This window comes from Orycteropus afer, unplaced genomic scaffold, assembly GCF_000298275.1.
Source record: "Orycteropus afer afer isolate SDZICR_OR568_19922 unplaced genomic scaffold, OryAfe1.0 scaffold00524, whole genome shotgun sequence".
NCBI classification, from domain to species: Eukaryota; Metazoa; Chordata; class Mammalia; order Tubulidentata; family Orycteropodidae; genus Orycteropus; species Orycteropus afer.
Genome location: NW_006922111.1, coordinates 676,361 through 685,765, shown reverse-complemented (window position 1 = coordinate 685,765; position 9,405 = coordinate 676,361). Strand labels below are relative to the sequence as shown.

The 9,405-nt window shown below is 45.1% G+C and overlaps 1 protein-coding gene across 1 annotated transcript in view; it reads right to left on the bottom strand.

Moving 5' to 3' along the window:
* The window catches only part of ATXN10 (ataxin 10), a 222,788-nt gene that overhangs the window by 212,943 nt on the left and 440 nt on the right, over window positions 1–9,405 (bottom strand). The gene's annotated exons all lie outside the window — the stretch shown is intronic.

Genomic DNA, 9,405 nt, shown 5'->3' with positions numbered 1-9,405 from the left:
CAACTCAAGGCTTGAATTCTTTCTTCAGTTCTTTCAGCTTGAGAAATGTCAAGTATGTTCTTCCCTTTGGTTTTCTACCTCCACGTGTTTGTACACTTCATTATAATAATTGTCTTTGTCTTCTCAAGCTGTTTTCTTTTAAGTATTTTGTTCAGCTCTTTTACCTTGTCATTTCTTCCATTTCTTTTAGCTACTCTCCATTCAACAGCAAATTTTAGAGTCTCTTCTGACATCCATTTTGGTCTTTTCTTCCCTTCCTATGTTTTTAATGACCTTTTGCTTTCTTCATGTGTGATGTTCTTGAAGTCATCGCACAAGCCATCTGGTTTCCAGTCACTGATTGCAGTGCAGTGAACTACCTGGTATGGCTTTTCTAGCCAGAGTCTTTGTATCTCCCATAGGATTACTGGGTGAGACCATGCAAATAAAGTGTGCAGAACTCTGATGTTGTTAGTTCTGTCACAATGCCAAGCTTAGAGTGAGCCCTCCTAGGGGGAGAGAGGGGATCTCACTGCCATCAAGAGAGAAGAGCCGGAGATGAAGTAGAGTGCATCCTTGGATCTAAAATCCCTGCACAGTAGCTCCTTGGCAGAGATGCCCGGCAGAGAGAGAGAGAGATGTGCGGCAGAGAGGCACCCAAGCAGAGACAGACACCCAGCAGAGAGACAGTCAAAGTGGAACCAAGAGACACGAAACACAGCAGCAGGCTTACCTGGCCCACTGAGCAAGAAATGTGAGTACCCTTGGGCAGGAGGCTTGCTGATGAAGTGGGGCACACCTACTGGCAGCACTAAAAGAGCTTTGTAACACTTAACCAAGCAGGGCAGAGGCCTGGCCAAGGGGCCAAAAGCCAGAGATGTGCATCTGAGGGCACAGCAGAGGGGAGACTGTCCTGATCCTGAGCACATTCCTGAACCTGATTGTAGTCTGTTACTTCCCTAATAAGCCGCTTAATCTTGAGTATTGTCTGTGAGTTCTGTGTGGTCACTGCAATGAATTATCAAACCCAGCATAGAAGTACGAGTGCTATGGGAGAGACATCTGGCGTCAGAATTGGTAAAGGCTAAAGGGTGGTGGCATCATAGGAATAAGCCTTGGGCTGCTGATGGTGATTCTGTCTTCTTCCTCTGAAGTTAGAGGAGGTCAGACGATGTCGCCTCCGTGCTCTTTTTGCACTGGTGTTCAACATGTCAAATCTGTTCTTCAGATGGTCTCTAAATTCAGTGGGATGTAATCATGGTCATATTTTGGCTCTCATGGACTCAGCTTCAACTTGAACGTGTATATAAGCAGCTGATGGTCTGTTCCACAGTCAGCTCCTGGCCTTGTTTTGGCTGAAGATACTGAACTTTTCCATCTCCTCTTTCCACAGATGTAGACGATCTGATTACTGTGTATTCCATCTGGCAAAGTCCACGTATAGATACACTGTTTATGTAGTTGTAAAAAAGTATCTGCAAAGAATAAGTCATTGGTCTTTCAAAGTTCTATCATCTCCAGCATCATTTCTATCAAGAAAGTCGTATTTTCCAACTACTGATGATTCTTCTTTGTTTCCAACTTTCACATTCCAATCACCAGTAATAATTAATACATCCTGATTGCAAATTTGGTCAATTTCAGACTGTAGAAGTTGGTAAAAATCTTCAACTTACTCGTTTTTTGGCTTTGGTTTGTGCATAAATTTGAATAGTAGCATTAACTGGTCTTCCTTGTGAGTGTATAGATATTATTTCTATCCTTGACAGCCTTGTACTTCAGGATAAAACCAAAAGCTCTGGTAGCCTAGTGCCTAAGGCAGTTGACTGACAACCAGAAGGCTAGTGGTTCAAACCCACCACCTACTCCTTGGAAGGAAGACTAGGCAATCTACTTTGGTAGAGATACTGCCTCAGAAACCCAAGGAGGGGTCGCTATGAGTCGTATCCAACTAAACGGCAATGAGTTTAATTTTTTCATTTTTGACAACTTCCCATTTTCCTATATTCATACTTTGTACATTCTATGTTCCAATTATTAATGGATGTTTGCAACTCTTTCTTCTCATTGAGTCATGCCACATCAGTAAATAGAGGTTCCAAAAGCTTTACTCCTTTCACATCAGTAAGGCTGACTCTACTTTGAGAAAGCAGCTCTTAACCAGTCGTATTTTGAGTGCCTTCCAACCCGAGGGGCTCAACTTCTGGCAAAATTTACACACACACACACATACATATATACATATATACGTATACACACACACACACACACACACTCAACTAGTGCCCAGTACACTCAAAACATTAAAGAGCACCTGAGCCTCTCTTAGAGAAAATTTTACTATTTGAAAATATTGCTTTACCAGTGACAGTTCAAATAAAGAGCAGAAAAGGCCAGTAATATTTCTTCAAAGTACTTCAACCACACTGAGATGCAAGGGTGGGGGATAACGTGCATGAAGTAGAATCAGGTATCGTTTCACACAGGGAAATGTGGGCCTTTAACTGCTCGGGTTCTCCGTGCTGTGATAAATGCACCCACCCAGGCAGCCAGTATCTCTATCAAAGTTCCCGCCTGCTCTGCTCCAGTCAATCCCCACCCTCCTTTGACAACCACTACTCAGATCTGTGTCACCACTGATTAGCACTGCTTATTGTAGAACTTCCTGTAAATAAAAGCATACAATATGTACTCTTCTTTCAATATTTTCTTATGTTTTACGTGAAAGTTTACATAGCAAATTAGATACTCATTCAACAAGTCATAAACAAATTGTTTGTGATGCTGGTTACCACCCCTATAATGGCGCATGGGTCAGCCCTCTCACCATTTCCACCCCGCCTGCCCCACTTCCGTCCATCCTTTCCCTGCCCCTCTTTGCCTTCTCATCTTTGCTTTTGTATAAATGTTGACTGTTCGGTCTTGTACACTTGATTGTTTAAAGGAGTACATTCCTCATAGGTGTTACTGTTTCTTTTATAGGCCAATCTATTATTTGGCTGAAAGGCGACCTCCAGGCAATGGTCCTGGGGTTTCCTCTAGTCTCTACCAGTCCATTAATTTTGGCCTTTTTTATGAATTTCAGTTTTGGTCTACATTTTTGTCCTGTTCTAACCAAGACCTTCTATTGTGTCCCTGGTCAGAACGGTCTGTAGTGGTAGCCAGGCGCCATGTGTTTCTTCTGGTCTCAGGCTGTGGTCCACGTGGGCCATTAGTGCAGTACTCACTGCTTCCTCGAGTCTTTGCTCCCGTCACTCTCCTTTGCTCCCGTCACTCTCCTTTGCTCCGACAGGAAGAGGTCAGTAGTTGCATCAGTAGGTACCGTTTATGTCTAGCTTTTCATCCAGCGCATTGAGATTCAGCTGTTATCACTGTGGTAACAGTGGTTCATCCATTTTAACTGCTGACTAGTTTTATCCCTTCTCCTGCTGAGACACATGTGTACGTTCAGTATTTGCTATCATGAGTAAAGCTGCTGTGAGCACTCCTGTACACGTCTTTTGTGGCTATCAGATTTTATTTATCCTGGATAAATTCCTAGGGTGATAGGTAAATGTATGATTAACTTTAAGAAAACACTGCCAGACAATGGTCCTATAAGTTTATGTGAATGATCAGAATTCCCAAGTGAACAGTAGAGTTGACAAGGGGAAGGTTGTGGTCACTGCTTGGTCACAGCCAGCTACCCAGAGGGACCGAGTAGTTGAACCTGCAGGCTTGGGACCATATTCGCAGGAGACATCAAGCTCAATTGGCATAACATACTATATAAACCATTGTTCCACCTCCTCCTTTGGCAAGTAGCTACTGGGATCTTAAAAGCTAGCAGCAAGCTGCCATCTAGATGCAACGATGGGTCTCTCCTCACCCAGAACAAAGAAGAATGAAGAAAACCAAAATTAATGGAAACAATTAGTTCTAGTGACTGGTACACCATCCGATCTGCAGCCTATATGACTATGAGACCAGAAGAACTAGATGGTGCCCGGCTACCATTGTCATCCACTTGGAAGGGGATCTGTGTAGCAGATCTTTGATAGAGAGGGAAAACAATGTGGAACAAAACTCAAAATCATTTGGAGAAAAAAAAAGGGGGGGACCAGGTTTGCTGGTCTGATGGAACCTGGTCAAACCACTGAGACTATGGCCCCTAGCTGTCCTTCAGGTCTGGAATTGAACCCACACCTGTGGTTTCCAGCCAAACAGAAGACAGGCATATGAGTTGAACTTTACCTGAGGTAGATACACTCCTTGGAGAGAACAATCATTGAGAAAGAAGGGCTGCCTATGCACAGGTAGACAGCTTAGGGGGCAGGAGTCCATGGAGGGATGGACCCTGGGAAGAGGTAACTATGGGGAGAAGTGGGAGGGGAGCTGTTGCATTGTGGCAAACTGTGGTCAATGTCATGAAACAAAGTATATGTAAACTCTTATATGGAAAGTGAATTTGCTCTGTAAATCTTCACCCAAATCACAATAATAAAATAATAATAATAATAAAAGGGAAAAAAAAAAAAAAAACACTGCCAGTATCTTTCTCCAAGCAGTCACATACCATTTCCATCCCCCCAGCACTGCTATGAGTTCTGGTGCCATCACTCATTTCAGTGTGAACCCTTATGACGGGTATGTGGTGTCTCTCCCTGTGGTTTTAATCCACATTTCCCTAACGACCAATAATGTTGAACACTTGTGTTCAATGGTAATTTACGTATCTCTTTGTATAGCACAGAATTTCTTGTGCACTTTTTTAATTGGGTTGTCCTTTTATTATTAAGCTGTACATTCTGAAACAAGTCCTCTGTCAGATATATGTATTGTAAATATCTCCTTTCAGTCTGTAAAGCAGGTGATTGCTAACCAGAAGGCAGGCAGTTCAAATCCACCAGCCACTTCTCAGAAGGAAGACTTCCATAGAGATACTGCCTCAGAAACCCAAGGAGGGGTTGCTATGACTCAGGACTGACTTGACAGCAGTGAGTTTGGTTTTTAATTTTTGGTTTTGGGTTACATGCACCTTAGTCTTCAAAATGACATCTATGCTCTTTAACATTTTAAAGAGTTTTTTTTTTTGCAGCAGCAGCAGCAGTAGCAGCAGATTTGCACAGTGCAATACGTCTGACTTCCTGACTGCTGCTTCCATGGGTGCTGATTGTGGAGAGTCTTTAAAGATGCCTTATAAAGATCTCTGAAAGACTGAAAACTAAACCTCCTAGGAAGAGGCCAAAAATGTTTTTAAGGTATCTGTATGTTACCTTATTCCAAAAAGGATTTAATGTGACTTGCAAAGACTCACAGTATAGCAAGAAAATCACTTGTCAAATAAATGAGAAAAATGCAGGTCTCCACATTAAGCAAAAGACACAAAAACATTTAAAATAGGTGAGAGAAAAAGAAATTATCTTCCACGGAAAAGAAATAGTTGAGAAGTATCTTTATAGTTATTTTATTACCATAAGCAATTCCTTAAAGAGCATTACTGACTAAGAAGTGGCTTAATTCTTAAGAAATGGCTTTATTCCTGAGCATAAAGCACTTGACTGGTGCATTAGTGATCTACTGCAGGGTAATAATCACCCTAAAACTCAGCAACTTAAAGCAATAAGAAATGGTTATTACCTCACACAGTTCTGAGGGTCAGGAACCTGACAAGGGCTTCATGGGGTGGTTCCAGCTTAGGACCCCTTGTGATGTTGCACACATGGCTAGGGCTGTGGTCATCTGAAGGCTTGACTGGGACTTACAGGATCCACTTCCAAGACAGCCCATCACATGGCTGCTGGCAGGCAGCTGAATTCCATGCCACCTGGACTTCTCTCCATTTGGCTGCTTGAATGTCCTTATGAGGCAGCTGGCTTCCTCAAAGGGACAGATCCAAAGAACCATGAGGAAGCTGCAGTACCTCTTGTGACCTCGTCTCCGCGGTCACACACCATCCCTTCCATCACTTTCTCCTTTTTAGAAGCAGGTCACTAAATTCAGCCCAGACTCAAAGGGAGAGGAATTACCTTCTTATTCTCGAAGAAAAGTGTAGCGAAGAATTTCCAGACATATTTATAATCATTACAAAGTGATATAAGAATTTCCTCTCACAAGGAGTTCTGGTGGTGCCAGTGGTTAAAGCACTCAGCTGCTGTTTGAACCCACCAGCCATTCTGTGGGAGAAAGATGAAGCAGATGGCTTCCATAAAGATTAAAAGCCTTGGAAACTCTGTGGGGCAGTTCTACTCCATCCTCTAGGGGCACTGAGAGTCCAAATTAACAGGACAGCAATGAGTGTGGTTTGGGCTTTGCTTCCATGAAGACTGACAGCCTTGGAAACCCTGTCGAACAGTTCTACTCTGACCTCTAGGGGCGCTGTGAGTCAGAATCGACTCCACGGCAGTGGGTGTGGTCGAGAAATAGCTTCAACTGCTTTCTGTAAAGCAGGTGATTAAACATAATCAGGTTCTCAATCATTTAAAGCTGTTATTTCATAATAGCAAGTGCTAAATAAATATTATCTGCTATATACAAAAGCCTTTGCCGTACGTAAAACATCATAGACCTTCAGAGTCATCTTGCAAAGTGGGTACTATCATCCCCATTTCCAGTAAGAGAGTCAGTCAGAGACTTAAGCCAGGATTCACACCCAGGTCCACCGTGTTCCAGTCACTGCTCTTCCCCGTGCGGGACGCTTCTGTTACCCCAGCTACCAGTCTCGCGCTGGTGAAGCAGCACTCAGGATTTGGGAAGGAGCACAGCTCACATTTTCAGACATTTCATCAGTCTGCACTTTTGCTCCACCAGTTAGGTTCTTACTTTCCTCAATTTGTTTTTCCTTTGTCTTGTGTGTTGCATTTGCTACTGTTTGGCCTCCAGCGTGTTCCATCCAACTTCTGGCACCTTAGGCTGTCCTCCCTCGGGGGCTGTCGCATTCCTGTTCACACCAGACAGTAAGATGAGCCCTCCCAAGGAGAAGCAATAGGTCACAAAGTGTCGGGAGTAGAGGAGCCCTCTCCAGCAGCTGGACTCCGGTCCAAACCTCCCAAGACCTCCCCAAAAGGTAGCTAGGGATCTGTCCAAAGACACAGGCCAGTGGCAAACCTGGAGCAAAAGCCTGTCCGCAACAACCCTCAAGAGTTCCTTGCACCCCCAAACGTCTATCTCTCCATCCCAAGACCTGAGCATCAGTTCGCCTTTTCTGGTCTGCAATCCCTGCCAGGAAGCAAGGACATACCCCAGGGGGACTCAAGCCAAACCTGTCCTCCAACAATCCAACTGGTCCCCAAGTCCTGGCCACTCAATCTATCCTGTCTGTCCCCCAAAGTCCTAATACAGGCACTTTTTATTTCACTTAGGTTTCAGCATCAGTTTCTTGAAGGTTCTACCTGGCTCTAGACTCACACTCTCTCATTTACCCAACACCGTGGCAGCCAAAGAGCTCTAATAATCATGTCATTGACTTGATACAACGTCACAGTGGACTACGTCAAGAAGGGTCCTGTAGTTCACCCTACACGTTATAAAGAGCTAGCATGCAATGTCTACTCTGTACCAGACTTTATGTTGTTGCATTTAATCCTCTCAGTGCTGCAACATCAGTATACTGTTCTTTCAGGTTGGCCCCTCAGCTGTACTCCAAACAGCCAAAGCAATCTAATGCCCTTTCTGGTCCACCCATCTATCTAGCAGATCCACGTGTTGTTCTCTGTGCTATCATCTCCTCTTGTACAGATCTCCGTTACAATAGGTTTACACCATAGCTCTGAACTGTTTCCAACCAGTTCAGACATGGACCATACAGAGAAATCAAATCAAACCTAAATTTGTAAAATGTGGGTGTAACAGAATAGAAAAATGATGGGTCGAAGGCCTGGAATGGGAGATTTAGGTGAGACATGGTAAGCCCTTTCAGAAGCCAGGACTGTGGAAAGCAACACTTCACCATCTTAGAGCCAGGAGCCACTGCTTCCAAGATGTAAGTTTTCCATTCCAGTTAGTATTCAGGAACACCCACATTTCACAAATTCAGGCCTGTTCAGGGTTGCCTCATTAGCCATAACTGAACTGGGAAGAACCAGTTCAAAGCCCTGGTTTACACACCTTCTGTAATTAAAAAAAAAAAAAAAAAAAAAAAAAACAAACTCACTGCCATTGAGTTAGATCAGACTCACAGGTTGGAAACCCCTCCTTGAGTTTCCGAGCTGGTATCTCTACAGAAGTAGACCGTCCGATCTTCCTTCCAAGGAGTGGCTGGTGGGTTTGAACCACCAGCCTTCTGGTTAGCAGTCAAATGCCTTAGGCACTACACCACAAGAGCTCTTGTACCAAAAAGGAATTCCATGTTCATCCTGTGTCCCCAGCCCCCGGCAAAGAACCTGCTTCATAATAAGAGCCCCATAAATGATTACTGGCTGGATTAGCAACAGGAGAACCCATTATGGCATTGGTACACCTCCCATTAAATCAACTAACATCTCCCAGGAGTTGCCAGCTTATCATACATCACCCAGAAATCCAAGGGACTTTCAGCATCCTTTTAGGAGTTCCCCGCTTCCTACTGTGATCTGAGTAACAGCCAAGTATTCGGTGAAGCCTAAAGACAGAACCTGTAGCGATTATCTGTACCAACCAAGCCTAGTGTCCCCCTACCCCCGCGTACCCTCTTGGTACACACCCATGATTCTACTATAGTTATCTGCTGGCTCCCGGGGACAGAGGGGAACGAAAACTTTCCATTTTTCAATTCTGTCACCTAGCGTAAGCCCTGGACACATGGTGGACCATGAGAAACAGTAAGGCGTCAGAACCGTTATAAAGTAACGTTTGTAATGTGTTGTCTCACGCTAAGGTTAACACGCATGATCTCATTTAGTGCTTGTAACAATCCCACGAGGGAGACACTATTCGACGTCACTGCCATTGTAAAAGCCCCACAAGGGAGGTAGTGTTCCCCTTTACCCCCATTAAGCAGACGAAGAAACTGAGGCGGGAGAACGGAATAAATCCAACCGGCAGGGACCGAGGCCCCGCCCACGGTCTATCGTCACCGTTTTATTTACTCCTCTGGACAATCCCACAGGCGAGTCTGCCGTCACGTCCCCATCTGAGGACAGGAACTCTCAGACTTGCACACACTGTCCCGACACACAGCTCGTGAGGGGACAACGTCAGGAGCCGAGCGGTGTCTGTCAGCCTCTGGCACCTTCTCTCTCTGCTCACCACGCCGCCTCTCAGGGCAGACACAGGCCCGACCAGGGATTTTCCAAGCTCCCCGAAACCCTGCCTCCACTGGCGACGGCGAAGGCCAGGCCCTGCGGCGAGAACGTAATTCCAAGCCCACGGCCTCGACTCGGCGACGGGCGTTCCCGCGGCGGGGGTCCGTCTCCCCGACCAGGGCCTGGGAGCGCGCCTCGCACGGGCCGGAGCGCCGCAAACGGGCCG